The sequence below is a fragment of the Artemia sp. Qi Xiang Cuo genome, chromosome 15, assembly GCF_049724085.1.
Source record: "Artemia sp. Qi Xiang Cuo chromosome 15, ASM4972408v1, whole genome shotgun sequence".
NCBI classification, from domain to species: domain Eukaryota; kingdom Metazoa; phylum Arthropoda; class Branchiopoda; order Anostraca; family Artemiidae; genus Artemia; species Artemia sp. Qi Xiang Cuo.
This window is the reverse complement of record NC_142808.1, coordinates 51,086,564-51,106,943: the sequence shown is the minus strand read 5'-3', so window position 1 is coordinate 51,106,943 and position 20,380 is coordinate 51,086,564. Positions and strand designations below refer to the sequence as shown.

General features: G+C 37.2%; 1 pseudogene; it reads left to right on the top strand.

Moving 5' to 3' along the window:
* Positions 1 to 19,165: 19,165 nt before the first annotated feature.
* On the top strand, positions 19,166 to 19,972 carry LOC148943821 (uncharacterized; annotated as a pseudogene).
* Positions 19,973 to 20,380: the final 408 nt, after the last annotated feature.

The window sequence follows — 20,380 nt, the reverse complement described above, 5'->3', positions numbered from 1 at the left end:
AGTAACAATGGAAGACTTGAAACACCAAAGGCAAATAAAAAATATATTCTGTAAGGAAAAAATTTTTGTCCCCACCTCTATGTAAAAAATACGACTGAGGAAAATTTGAACCTTCGAGCATTCTGAACTCATCTCTTTTGTTGGATAAAGAATCTCACAAATTTTTACCAGCTTAAGTTGGTGTGCGGCTCCGTTACAAGGCTTTATATAATTTCCATAATCCATATCCTCTATTTGACGGATATTTTAAATCCTATCGGCAGTGCCTTTTATTTCCAACAATATTCTAAATCCTATAGGCAATGCAATTTAGTTTTATCAGTGTTCCTTAGATGGTGCTATTGTGTAATTTTACCAATGTGTATTGGTCACCATTCTCCCTAAGTTGCGATTTTCCTCTGGTATCAATTCACCGAATATCAACAAGGTCACAAGTGAAAATATTCTCTCTAAGAGTGGGGTAGCTATCACTAACTTTATCTCCTCTCTAACAGAGGTCATAATTCTTTACTGCCCGTTCAACCTGGCAGTACATATTTCCAAAGACACCACATTGTCTCAATTTATTTAAAGTTTTGACAGCAAAAAAAAAAAAAAGGGACTCGAATGCAGGAAACAGATGACTCCAACAACTAGTTTTTGGTAAAGTGATCTTAAATTGACGTCTCTTCTCTTGTCAGAATCATCCATTAAGTACAATTAGCCATTCACGGGAACTAAATGGAGGTCTCATAACCTTTTACTAAAAAAGGGATTTCCTTTCTTTCCCAAATTCGAGATTTCTAGTTCTGAGATCTACCAGAAACGTTAAATTTTGGAAAATTTTTGGTATTCTGCTATTCATATTCTTAGAAGCCATTTCAATAATGTGCTTTCTTTCTTTGTCTCAATTTTTAGAAAGGGAGACTCCAAACCAGGTTCATGATCATGAATACTCTGTGAGCATATGCATATGCAGCCTATGCCCGCCGGGATGCAATCGTTTTTCGCATACCTATGGATGCAAACCTTTTTTGTATTTTTATGAGGGGGACGCAACCCTTTTTTGCATCTTTAAGAAGGGCTCCATCAACTTCCCTCTGAAGTGCATGAATCCTTGTCATGAAATATCCGTGACTCCCAATCACACTAGGCTTACTCCTAACCGTTAACCTATTTATACAAACTACGGAATCTGGGCCTTTGCCTTCCAGTGGTTCCTTAACAATTGCCCGGAGGCCGCAGTACTTTCGGCAAAAACTGCCATAAAAATTTTCTAGGGGTTGGTTTATAGATGCTGTAGCTGAACGATATTTTGCTTTGTGTCCTCTTTCACCAGAGTGGACACACGTTGGGTTATTTTCAAATTCTGAGTGTCTATGTGGACCTCCGCAAGTACAGCATTCTATGCAAGCGTTTTTTCTTTCACTAACTTTATTCCTGGAATAATTACCCCTAATAGGTCTTGACATATCTATTCTAAAATCGCTGGACTCTCCACAGTTCAAACATTTCTTTGGGTTGTGATTATAATTTCCTATGTTTTGAAATTCTACTCTGGACTTATCTCTTGCACTCCGATGGAAGTTTTGTCTTTTGGGTCTGTAACCGCTGCTCCCAAAGACATGTCTGAGCAGTCCCTATACATTAAATCAATCGAATCAAATATCTTTGCCAGCACTACTAATTCATCTTTGTCGTCTGTTGCTTTAGTTTGTTCATGAACTTTCCTTCCAATTGAAGGGAGCATACCACTCTTTAAAACACTAATAGTTATGTCATCTGCCTTTATACCAGGAGAGGTTTTTGCATACTGTAGTGCCTTTCAACCAATTCGAGAGTAAAATTGGTGTACCGACGCAGATGGCCTTTGTTTTTTGGACAAGAGTTCTTGTGGTTTTGCGCAGCTGGCTTTTCATGTAAAAAGGCTTCTTTTAAAAGTCTTTCTAAATGATTTAAATCTCTGATTTTAGAAATATCCAAACTTGTTGCAAATCTTTGAATTTCTCCCCATGTTCAGCAAATAGCTTGATTAATCATAGCAATATGATTTTTTTCTAACTCCTTTGTATTTGTTTAAGGGTCAAAATCCATGAGTTTATCTCATTGGGTATGCTAGTAACGAAATGGGAGGCGCCTGTTCTACAAATAGATTTTGAAGCCTATTCGTGATAGGGCTGTCACTCTATTGCCCTTCTAGAGCGCTTATTCTAGACTGTGCACTCTCTTTTGCTTTTATTTTCTCTTATTGAGCTTATTGTAGTGTATTTCCTAACTCTTTGATTTTGTTTTCATTTGAACTCGTGATGGTTCTATCTTTATAAACTCTTTGTTTGGGAAACCTTTTGAACCCTTAAATTGTTTTAAATCATTAAAATGAGTTCGTTTATAAATTGTGTGAGCAATAGCTAACTATCTCGATTTAAATTAACCCTCAAGGCTAGTAGTATGACCATACTTTTAAAGATGATTAACCTCTGGCACTAGTCATAGGCAGCGCAATCGTGCTGCCTAAGTAAAGAACGTTGTTGGCACAATGTATTATCTTTTTTCCACACCAGGGCACTTTGTATCGAAGACGTTGTCGTAGAAATTTGGAAAAGGGCTCATTTGATTGAAAATTGGAACGGCTAGTGCCCTTTTTAATAGTCGAAAGTGATTGGAAAGCAGCTAACACCCCTTCCATGCCCACCATTTCCCCACATCCAATCAAAATTTGAGATAGCAATTGTCTTCAGCGTCGTTTATATCCAGATAGAAATTATGTTTTTGAGAAGGAAACTCCCCCACAACCCTCAGGGTAAAGGTTTTAAGGTCAGGGTAAAGGACATATAAGAACGATGTTGGCACAATGTATTATGTATTATTTTTTCTCTTAGACAAGGACACTTTATATCGAAGAAGATATCGTAGAAACTTCAAAAAGGGCACGACAACGCTTCCTATAAACACCTTATATGCCCCCAGGGCATATATTACAATCCTTACCCTAAGGTCTGTTAGGGTGGTTGTCATCCTCTAAGATCAAATTTACAGAACTTTCAACTACGCTAACAACATGGCTCAAAATTTTGATTGGATGTGTTTGGGGAAATTGTGGGCGTGAGAGGGGCGGTAGTCGCTCACCAATCACTTTCAACAATTTAAAATGGTCCTAGCCCTTTCAATTTCCAATAAAATAAGCCCTTTTGAAGGTTCTACGACAAAACTTTGAATAAAAATCATATATGCCCCCAGGGCATAACTTACAACCCTTGCCCTGAGTGTTGGGGGGTGTCATTGTTAAAGACCTAATTGCCAGAATTTTCTACTACGTTGAACAAAATGGCTATCTGAAAATTTTGATTGGATGTTTTTGGAGAATTGGTGGGCGTGAGACGTGGGTTAGTTACCCTCCAATCATTTTCCACTATTACAAAGGGCACTAGCCCTCTCAATTTCAAATTGAATGAGCACCTTTTAAGGTTACACGACAATTCTATTTATAAAAACCTTATATGCCCTCAGGGCAGAACTTATAACCTTTGCCCTTGGGGTTCTGGGGGTTTTGTCATCCTTAAATACATAATTTCCAGAACTTTCAACTACGTTGAATTAAATGGCTATCTCTAAACTTTAATTGAATGCTTTTGGGGAAATGGTGGGCGTAAGAGGGGGGTTAATTACTCTCCTCTCACTTTCGACTATTAAAAAGGATAATTTCAGTTTCCAATCAAATGAGCCCTTTTTGAAATTTCTGTAACAACTTTCTATATAAATTTTATATGCCCCCAGGGCATAGCATATAACCCTTACACTGAGGGCTCTGAGGGGGTTATCATCCTAAAAGACCTAATTTCAAGAAATTTTAACTACGTCGAACAAAATGCATATCTCAAAATTTTGATTGGATGTGTTTGGGAAAATGGTGGGTGTGAGAGGGGTGTTAGTCACTCTCCAATCACTTTCAATTATTAAAAAAGGCTTTAGCCTTTTCTATTTCAATTGAATGATCTTTTTCAGGTTTCTGCGCTTTCAATAAAAACTTTATACGCCCCCTACGCCCCCAGGGCAAAACTTACAACACTTGCTCTGAGGGCTGTGGGGGGAGGGATTGTCATCCTTAAAGACCTAATTTCCAAAATTTTCAATTACGTTGAATAAAATGGCTATCTAAAATATTGATTGGATGTGTTTGGGGAAAAGATGGGCGTGAGAGGGGGGTTAGTTGCCTTCAAATCACTTTCGACTATTAAAAAGGGCACTAGCCATTTGAATTTCCTATCGAATGAGCCTTTTTTGAAGTTTCTACGTCAACACCTTCTATAAGAACTAATAAATAGTACATTTTGTCAACATCGTTCTTATATACCCTCAGGGCATAACTTAAAACGCTTGCCCCAAGGGTTGTTGGGGAGTGTCCACCTCAAAAACGTATTTTCCATCTGGAAATCAACTACGCTGAACAAAATGGCTATCTCAAAATGTTGATTGGATGTGTTTTTGTGAATGATGGGTGTGGAGGGGGGCTAGTTGTCCTCCAATCACTTTCGACTATTAAAAAGGGCACTAGCCACTCCAATTTCCAATCGAATGAGCCTTTTTCGAAGTTTCTATTACAACTCCTTCAATAGGAAGTGCCCGGGTATGGAGAAAAAAAACACATTGTGCCCACATCGTTCTTTACTTAGGCAGCGCTAGCTCACTGCCTATGATCTTAAAATAACAATCAGTCAATTGGTAGCGTGCTAAACTGAGGTGTTTGAAAAAAATCGGTACTCAAAAATCCAATAACAACTAAAATTTATTATTAAATTAAATAAAAAAAAGGAGAAACGTTGTAATTCTATAAGCCCTTCTAATAGCTCTCTTCAGGGTTAACTAATTTTACATTTTGTGTACGTCTGTCGTCCGGGAGGTTTCCTCTATAGTCTACACCACTCACCGAGAAAAGGAATTATTTTAGTTTAGGGCTATCGAACATTTCTAATTGAAAGAGTTACACTAGAATAGCAAGTCAAGGCTTGAGTCCTGGGGTATTAGAATCCTTTTGTTGAAATTATTGCCAACAAGGGTGATCAAAAACTCGGAATAACTGTATTTGATTAGATACTAATTTATTAGTTTAACCCAAACCAAGATATCTTATAATTATTTCTTGTAAAAAGAATTAGTGTTCATTAGATCTTTGTTAAACTTTATCTTAAACAGGGAAAACCCTTGATTGATTTCTCTTAGACAGAAAGGGTCTGAAATTCTTAGTTTGAAAATATTATCCCCCTTTTTCCTTAACCTCTCTGTATAACATCAGGACTGTCTTTGCATTAATAACCGGTACGGGATAAACGAAATGAAAGAGCAACTAAAAGTAGAATAAGCTTCTCTTCCATATAACGTCTGAGAATCCACAAGAAGGTAAGCAATGTTATTGTCAAGGTAGTTCCAATTTTCTGGCTGTAAGATATTATATCAATACTAGGCTAAGTTCCAAAGAACACTAGGCTGGAAAAAGAAGGCAGAAAGGCTCTCTTAACGTTGACTACTTTTTTAGGGTTTTTCCCCCCTTCCTAAACCTTCGGCTATTGGAAGCTTCTTCCCCAAGTTTTAAGTTTCTGGGAAGAAATTAAATTTATGTTAGTTTAACCTTTAAAATACTGTCTTTTGTTTAGATTGCTCGAGCCATGACTAAGTGAAAAAAAACAATCACCAAAATAGTATAAAATCCAACAAGAGTCCTATGTTATTTACGCGAATATTTTCTGCTTTTAATCAAGTTCAATTAGATCATCTATCCCTTAATTAATGACGAAGGACCTCAGGGTTACCTCAAGCTATCAGTAAGACTCAACCCTTTATAAATCAAATAGCAACCCTCAAAGGGGAATTTTGCCTTAACTAAAGTTTAAGTCCAAGTGTCTCAAACGATGTAAGTACTAATTTAATTCAAATAGGATCTTTGATTTGGACAAAGCGACAGAAGTATTTCAGGATTTTACTACTTTATTTAATTGTTATATTCAAAAGAAATTCAGACAGGCTAGTGGTAGCTTTTTATCCTAGTTAAAAAGAACTTCACTTGCTCAGTTTCTAGGTTCCGATGCAAAACTACCTCGATTTGTCTCTTATCTCTACATTTTATTCAATTTGGTACTTGATTAACTTAGCAATCACTCCCCCGTTCTTTTAGCCAATCACCAACCTTTTCGTTAATAAGCATTTTTTTCCAGTATTTTGAGGCCTTGATTCTAAAGCTTAAATGTCGTAATACCTAGGACATTCCTCTCTGTTTTATACAAAACTGGTCTAGATTGGGGCTTCAAGTATTTATTATTGGTTCAAAGGTTTTCAATGCTTAAACTAATAAATGCCTTTTCAAGATTTATGACTATGTATACAAAGAGAAGGTCTTTTCACAATTAAGCTAATTTGAAACAGTTGGTTTACTTCTGATCGGTTGGAGCAAAGAGAATTCCAACTTCTACTGAAATTGAGCTACCAAATTTAAACGAAAATAATGCCTCCTTACACAATGATATTTTCTAGTAGAAATAAATGTTTGCTCTTCAGACGTTACATCTTTGATTCTTGGTTAAGAGGGAGGGGGTGATAGATAATTTATTAGTGACTGAACCAGAAACCCAGTATTTCACATCTACAAATACGAAACTGTAAAATGACACTAAAAATAAAGATAGAAATCCAACAGAACCAGAAAGAGAAAAAAAGAACTACGATCTAAATAATAAGCATATCACTTTAGAAATCAACCATGAACATAGATCAAATTGGACCGTTTCGATAAGAAAGTCTATTACTAGAGACCGATTAAGTTTACAAACACTAACCAAATACAAATCGAAAGGAAAGAAGATTAACAACTCATTTAAACAATTTATCAAAAACGAGCAAGGAAAAGAGTAATTAGCACATTCAAAGAGGACATGATAACAATTTTAACACCACCAGACGAGCAGAGTAGAGAGTCACTTTTCTCAATTCTGTGTAGGAAATAATTTAAGCAACTGTGACCAGTCATAAATTGGGTTAAGTAAGAAGATAGGCTCAAATTTTTAAGAGACAAAAGATCATCATTATTAGGAAAAAATTCATCGTCCAGCTACTGACGGAATTCTAAAACCTATTATGCCAATTATGATATATTGCAGTTGGTCAAAACAGTGCGGGGGACAGTAAGAGAGAGAGTAATTTTTTTTGTATTGTAATATCTGTGCCCAAAATTGAGCAGCTAGTTCATCAGTAAAGGCACTATGATCAGCAGAATGGTGAAATAACGGAAATACAGGGGGTGAGAAATTTGGAAAGACATTAGGACGATTCTTATTAAAATAATGTAACAAAAATATTTCAATAGCCTAATAATCAATTGGAAGTACAAGATAAATGGCGGCTATGACTTCATTTGAAGTAGTTCTAAAAGATTTGGAATTCAAAATCAAGGAATGCCTTTGAGCTGAAAGTATATCTTTCCTTTATCTGTGATTTCCTGATTGCACCGATTCATATAGGAGCAGCAGACCATTTAGAGAAAAGTTCTTCTCCTGCTTTACTCACTTGTTGTGTTCCGTGTTCCGTGTTCCGGTTGTATGTGTTCCGTCATCTTTCTTGATGTGGGTCGGCCGTAAAACATTTCTATTGAACTTGCATATTTTATATATTGTGTGCCAGGGATCATAGCTGCCTTTGGTTGATTAAAAATTGTTCCAGTCATCTGATTTGGCTTTTAGTATTGCAGATTTGTGCTTTTCTTTAGTACTTTCACATTATTTATACCATTATTCGACAGCTACTGTTTACTTAATCGTTGAAGCTGGCAGTATTCTTTTCTAAGGAGACTTAGCTCCTGATTCCACCACTCAATATATTTCTATGCAATACTAGAGTAAACAGGGTTAGAATCAGACGCAGCGTTAAGGATTAAAGTTGTCATACATTTTGTAGCTTGGTCTATTTTTGGCTGAAATGACAGGGTCATAGCATAAATATCATCAACACCATCCAACAAAATAGCACTGTAGGCACTTCAGCTGGTATTGTTAAAATTAAAACTAGAATTAGCGATATGGAAAAATTCACTAGGACTAAAGAACAACTTAAACTTTATAGGATTATGGTCTGATAGGGAAGGGTAATCCTCAACTACATGACAATTTTTCAGATATCTGCAAGTCTTACACTTGTTGAGTCAAATCAGGACTGGAGTACGATTCATCATAAGTGGGTGAATCCCAGTCATTTAATACTATTAAAGAGCTATTTAAGATGACGTCCTACAGTTCTTTACCTTTTTACTCAGTAGGAGCATTAGATAGCTAAAGAGGGCTATTTACATTAAAGTCACCACCGATGCCACAGTTTGCGTAAATTTTAAAGCAGTCAATGTTAGACAGCTGATTATTTTAAGAAGTTTGAGAAGGAGGGCAATAAACTGAAGCTAATGTTAGACGCTGGTTTTTAATTAGCCTGAGACGACAGCTCATTCATTCGTTGATTGTTTGTAACTTAAATCACTTCCGAGTGACTTTTTTACAAGTACTGCTGCACAGTAGAATTTATTTTCTTCGTCAAACTTGGAGAAAGCTTTAAACTGGCACACCAGAAATTTTTCCAAACTTGCTAATATACGGCTCTTGAAGTAAAAAAATGTCCAGATTTAATTTCTACTAGAGATTTTTGTAACTTTGATTATGCCGCAAAAGAATTTTGGAGGATAATTCGCAGGAATTTTAAAGAGTTAGATAAATTAATGGTAGCCATAACTTAAGAGAAGAGTATATTTTTAGATAGCTTCTCTTTAGTTTGTCGGGCGACAGGGCATTTGATATTCTTTTTATAACAAGATACACAAGATGGGCGCTCCAAAAAGCGGATGAAGATTTGCTTGATGTTTTCCAGAGAAATTGCTTAAGGATTGCTCTGGGTACCCGGCTGACTGACCGTATTTCAAACAATAGGCTATACGAAAAATATGGTTCAATACCGCTCTCTAGGGCTATAATGAAAGAATGGCTGTGGTGGCTAGGGCACGTTGTGTGGATGAAGGATGACAGATTGCCGAAGATTTTTCTTTTCGGTTAACCGTCTAGGGCTAAACGGAAAGCAGGTCGTCCTCGTCGGGGGTGGGTGGACGTCATAAAGAAAGATTTAAAGGAAATGAAAACTTCATGGGCGGGCGTAAAAAGGGAGGCTTTGAATAGATTGGGATGGAGGAAAAGCGTGAGTACCAGTGTTGGCTTCAGGCGGCTTGGTGCTGCGGTGAGTTGTTAGCAGTAGTAGTAAGACACAAGATGGATGGCTGGAAAAGGGCTTGGGGAAATTTTTATAAATATGGTTTTCCTTACGCTAGTAACAAGCTTGAGACCCCGTAAACTTGAATGTTGTATGACCTTACATACAACACTTTGTACAGCGAGTCAGGATAATCTAGTCCTCACAGCGGGTCATCATAAAGCCTATTTTGATACCACGTTTATTCCAAATTTGAGACCAATGAAATATAGATGGCATGCTATTATAAGAGCAAAAAATTCATTTTTATTTTAGAAAAAATAAATCGTTGGGATATCTCTCCCCCTCCCTCTCTCACTCTCTCTAAAAAATAAACACTAGTGGGATCATTAATTACTAAAAAGAAAGTATGATCCAAGGAAACAGAAAGCAAAATTAGAGAATAAAGAGGATGGAACACAAATCTTTACTGATACATTACCTCCATCTCCAGACCCCTGAATATCAGTTTAGGCTTCAAACTGGAAACATCTCTGTGTCAATTGTGATAAATAATTATATTCGATTGTCTCTGTGAAAAAGTGTGCATCCGCCGTTACTAGGTGTAACCGGACTTTTTAACATATCCCTATGATGGATCTTAAGCCTGTTATATTCCAGCAGTGAAGTTTAGAATCTTTCATTGATATATATATATATATATATATATATATATATATATATATATATATATATATATATATATATATATATATATATATATATATATATATATATATATATATATATATATATATATATATATATATATATATATATATATATATATATATATATATATATATATATATATATATATAATATAAAAGATTCTAAGTTTCACTGCTGGAATACAACAGGCACATGATCCATCAGAGGAATATGATAAAAAGTCCAGTATGTCCACAAATATGAGCCCCCAATTTTAAATACCCTTTGGTTTGTCCTGTGGTAGCGCGGTTGGCTTGATCCCGGCATGGTAATACCACATGGTGTAGCAACAAACTGCAGGGCCAATGCAAGGACCTTAGTAGTGAAGAAGCGTGTTAATCCCTGTCAATATTTTCAGGTTTCATGGGTACCAGAATTAGCAAGCTGAATATTTTAAAAAGAAGCAAAAGGCCTAAGTTTTCATAAATTTTGCATCCAATCTCTGCTTTTTGGACTTTGATAGTCTCAGATAAAGTGAGCTATATGCAAAAATTCTAATATAATTTTATAAAGGTCTTGCAGGATAGGTTTGGCAAAATTAATCAACTAATTTTTGACAAGACTTAAAGTTTTAATCGGGGGTATTTTAGAAATAAATTTTTAGCTTCTTTCTCCGGTCGTATTTTTTCTGTGTTTGTATAATTATAATGGCGATGCACCATATCCTGTGAAAACTTTGGAATTTTGAGCCAAAGCAATTTTCTGGTAAACAATTAGTCTCTTTTTTATTTTTGAAAACTTAAACGTCGGTTTCATTTTTCTCATTGATGGATTTGAACCCTTAGCCATGTCTCTTTAGATTTTATTATTTGCCCCTGTTTCAACTAATACGATTTCAGTAGCCACTGTAGAGGTTGAAAAATTCATGTCCATGTAAAACAATTGTAAAATAGATGTCGTTTACTGTTTTACCAATAAATGGCGTTTAGTTCCATTTTACCTTGTCATCACTGCCGTGGATTAATTGTAATGGCAATTGCTGAGCAAAGAGATTGAATCAATAGAGTAAAAATATAAAAATTTACCTTAAGTCGAGGTTCAGCTACCCAAAACCAATTAGTTTTTGTCAGTGTTAAACACATATGTGAAATAGCTCGGATAGGTCAACATTTTACAGTTTTTCGTTAAAAGATCTAGACAATTAAACTCGGGCAAGTACTCTCCGGTTCTTGAATATAGAAATATTTCCACAAAAGAAAGAAAGACTGGGTCTTGCTATGCTTTTATAGAATAACAGGTTAAATTTTTTTTGGGTGTTTCTTTTTCCTTGTCGTAACAAAAACTACGATACCTTGAGAAATGTTACCCAGGACAGCACTTAAGAGGGTACAGAGGGAAGGGACAAAGTGCTTGGATCTTACCCCGAATAGCCAATGTTTTCTGTTAAGAAGCCGATGAACTACCACATTTCTACAGCACTTACCTACTCAGGGAGAGAGTGGTGCTCCGGACCCACCAACCCGAAATATCAAAATTTGTTTCATTAAAATTTTGTGATAATTCTAACAGAACAAGAGATAGTGACCAATTACTGATCTAAAAAGGATTTGTAGACCGTTTTCAATGATTTTTCAGCCGTTAAGTATATGATTAGGTCACCAGCATATTACTTTTCCATTGCCTGTCCAACTTTTCACACTCTGTCAAGCAATCTTTGATTTATCTGTTCATCTGTTCGTAGCTCTAGGAAATAAAGCTATTATTCTTGACATTAAACCCTGGCCTTTCCAGTTGAGAGTCTAAAGCCAAATGTTTCTAAAGATATCACAAGAGTCAAAATGTCAAAAAAACAATAAAGTGTTCTCCTAAATTGGGGTAAAAAAATGACCCGAGTTAGTGAAGTTAAGTCTGAAAAAGATGACAATAGTGATCAGGTGAACATTGCCGTTGTGACTGAACCTTAGTCTTCAGCTCAAAAATCAATTTCAAAATTTGAGATAGTTGCAGATAAACATAGGAAAATAAACACTGACGTTGAGCTTGACATATGATTCTCTTTTGAAAGAAGAGGTTCGTTTTCCGATAAACCAATGTATAATTGACTAAATAGGCATTTTAAACCAAACAAGGACCAGCCTTTCCCAGTTCACAGGTTCAAGAACAAGGAAGTTTCAAGCTAGCTAGATGGACAAGTACGCCTGGCTAGTAATTTTTCAGCAAAAAAAAGGGTAATTCTACAGATATTATGCCTTGTATGCTCGTGATTGAGCTGGAAAGGGGTCTGATCAAAAATTATGGCAGCTTATCATGGAGTCTTGTCCAAAGGAAAATGATGCTAGTGTTTTCCGTTCAGCCCCAAGTAAATAATATGTTCTTAACAATTAACCTCCACTAGAATTCTTCATGGTAAAACGTACCCCTGCATCGCCTCTAAAGCTTGGATAGATTAAAAGCAGCCTTGTTGCACATATTTATGCTAGGTTTAAGCCCAGATTCAATTTGGGGGTTTTCCCATTATTAAATCTACTTGAGTTAAAGCGGTCCTGGGGACTTAAGTAATTTGAGAATTTCTGTTGTCTAATGCTTTTATTTTTAGATAAACAAAAAGTTTACTTTCCTTGATTAAATTCACCCCTTCTTCTTCCCTTATCTAGAAAATCTTTGAAAATCGTATCAAATAAGTAATTTTGCAGTTTTGACAAAAATAAAAATTTGGTTCTGATTTGCTCGACCCCTTCGATCCCTTATTTTTACTCAGGTAACTCAACTATAGATATATTTTAGCTGAAATGGATGTTTACTTTTCAGACGTTAAACCTTTGATTCTCGGTTAAGAGGGTGGGGTTGGGGAAATGGAATTAATGTAACAGTAAAGATTTTTCTTTAATTCTATTCCCTCTCTAATTTTTCTTTCTGTTTCCTTAGATCAAGTTTTCTTTTTAGCAGTTAATGATCCCAATAGTGCAATTTATTTTTGAGCAAAGAATGAGAGAGAAGAGGGGGGGAGGGATCCCTGTGTTTTTTTTTTCGAAGAAACATGTTTCGCACTTGTAATAGAATGGCATCTATGCTGCATCATTAGTTTTCTGAGCGTCAAAATTTCAAATAGGCATCCCCAATTTTAAACGCTCTTTGGTTTGTCCTGTTGTGGAACAGTAGTTTTGATCTTAGCATGGTAATAGCACAAGGTGTAGAAACGCACTGCAGGGCATTATCTTAGTAGTCAAGAAGTGTGATTAATCTAGTACATACTGTTTGCTTTCAGGGGTACCAAGATTAGCAAGCTAAATCATAGGCAGCGCGCTAGCGCTGCCTAAGTAAGAACTTCGTATCGAAGGAGTTGTCGTAAAAACTTCGAAAAGGGCTCATTTGATTAGAAATTGAAATGGCTATTGCCCTTTTTAATAGTCGACAGTGATTAGAGGGCAACTAGCTCCCCCCCCCAGACCCGCCATTCCCCCAAACACATCCAATCGAAATTTTGAGATAGCCATTTTGTTCAGCGTGGTTGATTTCCAGCTAGAACATATCCTTTTGACAAGGACACTCCCCCACAACCCTCAGGGCAAGGGTTTTAAGTTATGCCCTGAGTGCATATAAGATCAATGTTGACAATGTACAGCTTATTTTTTTTTCTTTAAAGCAGGGCATTTCATATGGAATGGTTTGTCGTAGAGACTTCAAAAGGGCTCATTCGATTAGAAATCGAGAGTTCTAGTGCCCTTTTTAATATTCGAAAGTGATTGGAGGGCAAGTGACCCCCCCCCCCCCCTTACGCCAATCATTCCCCCAAACACATCCAATTGAAATTTTGAGATAGCCATTTTTTTCAGCGTAGTTGATTTCCAGATAGAAAATGTGTTTTCGAGGCAGACACTCCCCCACAACCCTCGGGGCAAGGGTTTTAAGTTATGCCCTGGGGGAATATAAGGTTTTTATAGAAGGCGTTGTGGTAGAAACTTCAAAACAGGCTCATTCGATTGGAAATTCAACGGGATAGTGCCCTTTTTAATAGTCGAAAGTGATTAGAGGGCAACTAGCCCCCCCCCCCCACGCCCATCATTCCCCCATACACGTCCAATCAAAAATTTTAGATAGCCATTTTGTTCAGCATAGTTGATTTGAAAATAGAAAATATATTTTTGAGGAGGAAACTTCCCCACAACCCTCAGGGCAAGGATTTTAAGTTATGCCCTGGGGGCATATAAGGTTTTTATACGAGGTGTTTGTCGTAGAAACTTCAAAAAAGAATAATTCGATTGGAAATTCAAAGGGCTAGTGCCCTTTTTAATAGTCCAAAGGGATAGGAGGGCAACCAGCCCCCCCCCCTCCCTACGCTCTTCTTTCCCCCAAACACATACCAATCAAAATTGTAAGATGGCCATTTTGTTCAACTTGGTTGAATTCTAGATAGAAAATAGGTTTTTGTGGAGGACACTCCGCCAAAAACCTCAGGGCAAGGGTTTTTAAGTTATGCCCTGGGGGCATATAAGGCTTTTATAGAAGATATTGTCCTAAAAACTTCAAAACAGGCTCATTCGTTTGGAAATTCAAAGGGCTAGTGCCCTTTTTAATAGTCCTAAGGGATAGGAGGGCAACCAGCCCGCCCCTCCCTACGCTCTTCTTTCCCCCAAACACATCCAATCAAAATTGTAATATGGCCATTTTGTTCAACTTAGTTGAATTTTAGATAGAAAATAGTTTTTGTGGAGGACACTCCCCCAAAACCCTCGGGGCAAGGGTTTTTATGTTATGCCCTGGGGGCATATAAGGCTTTTATAGAAGATGTTGTCATAGAAACTTCAAAACAGGCTCATTTGTCTGGAAATTCAAAGGACTAGTGCCCTTTTTAATAGTCGAAAGTGATTTGACGGCAACTAGCACCCCACGCCCATCATTCCCCCAAACATATTAGATAAAAATTTTGATATAGGCATTTTGTCAGCGTAGCTACTTTCCAGATAGAAAATACCTTTTTGAGGAGGTAACTCCCCCACAACCCTCGGGGCAAGGGTTTTAAGTTATGCCCTGGGGGCATATAAGGTTTTTATACCTTATATGCCATATAAGGCTTATAAGGCATATAAGGCGTTGTCGTAGAAACTTCAAAACAGGCTCATTCGATTTGAAATTCAAAGGGAGTTTCCCCTTTTTAATAGTCAAAAGTTATTGGAGGGAAACTAGCCCCCCCCCCCCCACACCCATCATTCCCCCAAATACATACAGTCAAAATTGTGAGATAGCTATTTTGTTTAGCGTTTTTGATTTCCAGATAGAAAATATGTTTTTGAGGAGGACACTCCCCCACAACCCTCCGGGCAAAGGTTTTAAGTTATGCCCTGGGGGTATATAAGGTTTTTGATAGAACGCCTTGTCGTAGAAACTTCAAAGCTGGCTCATTCAATGGGAAATTCAAAGCGCTAGTGCCCTTTTTAAAAGTCGAAAGGGATTGGAGGATAGCTAGCCCCCCCCCCCCTACACACCCACCATTCCCCCAAATGCATCCAATCAAAATTTTGAGATAGCCATTTTGTTCAGCGTAGTGGATTTCCAGATAGAAAATATGTTTAAGAGGAGGACACTCCCCAACAACCCTCAAGGCAAAGGTTTTAAGTTATGCCCTGGGGGCATATAAGGATTTATAGAAGGCGTTGTCGTAGACACTTCAAAACAGGCTCATTCAATTGGGAATTCAAAGGGCTAGTGCCCTTTTTAATAGTTGAAAGTGATTGGAGGGCAACTAGCCCCCCACGCCCATCATTCCCCAAAACACACCCAATCAGAATTTTGGGATAGCCATTTTGTTCAGCGTAAGCTAGTTAATATCCAGAGAGAAAATATATTTTTTAGGAGGACTCTCCCCCAGAGGACACTCCCCAACAACCCTCAAGGCAAGGGTTTTAAGTTATGCCCTGGGGGCACATAAGGATTTATAAGAAGGCGTTGTCTTAGAAATTTCAAAACAGGCTCATTCAATTGGAAATTCAGAGGGCTAGTTTCCTTCTTAGTAGTCGAATGTGATTGGAGGGGAACTAGGCCCTCCCCCATGCCCTTCAGTCCCCCAAACACATCCAATCAAAATTTTGATATAGTCATGTTGTCCAGCTTAGTTGATTTCCAGATAGAAAATATGTTTTGGAGGAGGACACTCCCCAACAACCCTCAGGGCAAGGGTTCTAAGTTATGTCCTGGGGTATATAAGGTTTTTATAAAAGGTGTTTTCACAGAAACTTCAACAGGGGCTCATTTGATTGAAAATTCAAAGGATTAGTGCCCTTTTTGATAGTCTAAACTGATTGGAGGGCAACTAGCCCCCCCCTCCACGTCCATCATTTACCCAAACACATCCAATCAAAATTTTGAGATAGCCATTTTGTTTAGCACAGGCTAATTGATTTCTTGATAGAAAATATGTTTTTGAGAAGAACACTCGCAACTCTCAGGGCAAGGGTTTTAAGCTATGCCCTGGGAGCATATAAGCTCTTTATAGGTGTTGTCGTAGAAACTACAAAAAGAAATCATTCGATTGGAAATTCAAAGGGCTAGTGCCCTTTTTAATAGTCCAAAGGCATAGGAGGGCAACTAGCCCCCCCCCTCCCTACGCCCTTCTTTCCCCCAAACACATCCAATCAAAATTGTAATATGGCCATTTTGTTCAACTTAGTTGAATTCTAGATAGAAAATAGGTTTTTGTGGAGGACACTCCCCCAGAACCCTCAGGGTAAGGGTTTTCAAGTTATGCCCTGGGGGCATATAAGGCTTTTATAGAAGATGTTGTTTTAGAAACTTCAAAACAGGCTCATTCGTTTGGAAATTCAAAGGGCTAGTGCCCTTTTTAAGTGTCAAAAGTGATTTGACGGCAACTAGCACCCCACGCCCATCATTCCCCCAAACATATTAGATAAAAATTTTGATATAGGCATTTTGTCAGCGTAGCTACTTTCCAGATAGAAAATACCTTTTTGAGGAGGAAACTCCCCCACAACCCTCGGGGCAAGAGTTTTAAGTTATGCCTTGGGGGCATATAAGGTTTTTATACCTTATATGCCATATAAGGCTTATCAGGCATATAAGGCGTTGTCGTATAAAGTTCAAAACAGGCTCATTCGATTTGAACTTCAAAGGGCGTTTCCCCTTTTTAATAGTCAAAAGTTATTGGAGGGACACTAGCCCCCCCCACACCCATCATTCCCCCAAATACATACAGTCAAATATTTTGAGATAGCCATTTTGTTTAGCGTAGTTGATTTCCAGATATAAAATATGTTTTTGAGGAGGACACTCCCCCACAACCCTCAGGGCAAAGGTTTTAAGTTACGCCCTTGGGGCATATAAGGTTTTTTATAGAAGGCCTTGTCGTAGAAACTTCAAAACAGGCTCATTCGATTGGAAATTCAAAGGGCTAGTGCCCTCTTTATAAATCGAAAGGGATTGGAGGGCAACTACCCCCCCTACACCCACCATTCCCCCAAATATATCCAATTAAAATTTTGAGATAGCCATTTTGTTCAGCGTGGTGGATTTCCAGATCGAAAATATGTTTATGAATAGGACACTCCCCAACAACCCTCAGGGCAAAGGTTTTAAGTTATGCCCTGGGGGCATATAAGGTTTTATAGAAGGCGTTGTCGTAGAAACTTCAAAACAGGCTCATTCAATTGGGAATTCAAAGGGCTAGTGCCCTTTTTAATAGTTGAAAGTGATTGGAGGGCAACTAGTCCCCCACGCCCATCATTCCCCAAAACACACCCAATCAGAATTTTGGGATAGCCATTTTGTTCAGCGTAAGCTAGTTGATTTCCAGATAGAAAATATGTTTTTTAGGAGGACTCTCCCCCAGAGGACAATCCCCCACAACCCTCAGGGCAAAGGTTTTAAGTTATGCCCAGGGGGTATATAAGGTTTTTATAGAAGGCGTTGTGGTAGAAACTTCAAAACAGGCTCATTCGATTGGAAATTCAAAGGGCTAGTGCCCTTTTTAATAGTCGAAAGTGATTGGAGGGCAACTATCCCCCCCTCCACGTCCCTCATTTACCCAAACACATCCAATCAAAATTTTGAGATAGCCATTTTGTTTAGCGTAGGCTAGTTGATTTCCAGATAGAAAATATGTTTTTGAGAAGGACACTCCCCCACAACCCTCAGGGCAAGGGTTTTAAGTTATGCCCTGGGCTCATATAAGGTTTTTATAGAAGGTGTTGTCGTAGAAACTTCAAAAAAGGCTAATTCGATTGGAAATTCAAAGGCTAGTGCCCTTTTTAATAGTCAAAAGTGATTAGTAATATTTTTTCTTGTTGTTGTTGTTTATACCAGGGCACTTCGTATCGAAGGAGTTGTCGTGGGAACTTCGAAAGGGGCTCATTCGATTGAAAATAGAAAGGGTTGATTTCCTTTTTAATAGTGAAAAGTAATGGGAGGGCAACTAATCCCCCTTCCACTCCGACCCTCCCATTGGCCCATTATCTTTAAAAACTAAATGTTGCCTTAAGATTAAATCAAAATGCACTGTGATAATGCTAATTCCCAATAAGGCATCTGAGCAGTATCCCTAGAATGACTGAGGGTATTATGTTCAAACTTTTGAGGCTACTTCTGCTCTTAAAATATAACCAAATCAAAATAGTGTAAGTGTATCCAAGCTATCAAAGAAACTAAACAGATTTTTTTGCGAATGGTATCAAGTTTTCCATTTCAGGTCAACTAGAGGAGGTATGAAACAGTTAAACAGTACAATTAAGTTAAACTATAAATAGTAGTATAACAGTACTATTAATAGTAGTATAACAGTTAAGTTAAACAGTACTATTTGTGTCCAGATTTTTAAAATGGTGTATGTTGTTAAAAATTGCTAAAAAATTTTCTCCAGCATACAAATAGCAGGCCAAACTATAAAGTCTTAAAAAACGAAAAGATTTAAAGAGTTATTTTCTTTTTTCCTGAAAAGACTATGTCAATATAAAACGAACAGAAATTAATTAAAATAACTTTTTCCACAAATTAAGTTTTTCAAAGAAAAGTAAAGAACTCCATTAAACAAAAAATGAGCAAAAATAAAATCAAATAATCTACCAAGCTTGAAACTACCACAAATCAGCATCGATAAATAAATGAAACCCAAAACGAACAGAAATTACAATAAGTAGCCGAGTCAAACTCAAAATGAGCAGAAATTAACATAAGCTGGGCGCAAAACCCCTATGCCTTCCCAAGGCAAGAACAAAATTTGCACTTTACTGAAAAAATACAAATGAATTTGCATTATAAGATCCGAATGACCTGTCAAAAAAAAACTTTTCTGATGATTCTAAGAAAAGCAATGTACAATGTGTTCCCCAAAATGACAATGAAGTATATTGATTTCTGCATTATGTATATAAAAAGGTTTTAGGTTGCAGCTTCTACTAAACAACAGATGCAGCTCCCCTAATTCACCATAGAAAAAAAACTGGATGGGTTTACTCGACTAATAATCCCCTTACCTTTGAACAAGAAATAAAGATGCCTTTGAACATAAAGATACCTTTGAACATGTATTTTTTCGGAAAAACTTTTCCTAAAATAGAATGCTGTGATGGTATATTGGCCTTTGTAATAAGAGGAATTGTGGTTTCCTAGCAGCTATAACTTGCACCAATCAAATCTTTTTAATTATCAAGCATATTATTCAGTCAGTTGAAAAGGCCTTAAAAACACATTACGTCAAAAAAACACAATCAGGCACGGAAACAATTTGTAAGATATTCTCTCCTTTTTGACACCGTTAACAGCTTCCAGATAATACAGGATTATATGCCCACTGCCAGTTGCAAAATTTTTCGCTGCCAGTTTCGCTGCCAGATTTCGCTGCCAGTTGGCAAAAATCAAGTATTATCGTTTCCTTTCAATGTACTGAATTGCTGAAGCCTTTTGACGTAATTGTCAGTTTCCTTGGAATTGTACATGGAATCAGTGTCCTCATGAAGGCAAGGCATTCTTTCATGCGTCACACCTTATGAACAAAAATCCGTATATATGTTTCTGAAAGTGTTGCACCAGGGCGCTGGAGCCGTCTATGCAAAACAGCGTATGGGGGCGATGAAGAGGTTGAGGCAGACGATGAATTATTGGATATCCTAGAAAATGACTGAGTTGATATGGATTATGAGGTTGATATAAAAGATGTACTAATGGATATCCTCACAAATTCCTAAGCAAACGATTATTTCTTTCCTACTTTTTCGTATTTCTTCCTTTTTATTATTTCTCTCCTAGTTTTTTTTTATTGATTTCCTTACTTTTATTGCAACTACTTATTTTATTTTCACAGATTAATAACCTTTGTTTTCCTTATGTTTATTTCCTACGAAGTGTAGAGGGTAGCTAACATAAATGTCACTTTTGTTTGAAGTCACAAAGAAAAAGTTTAAGTTTCTCCTTGTTCCTACAAGATTTAACTTTCCTGCTATCAAAAAGCTGGATATTGATACTGGATCATTAAGAAAACCAA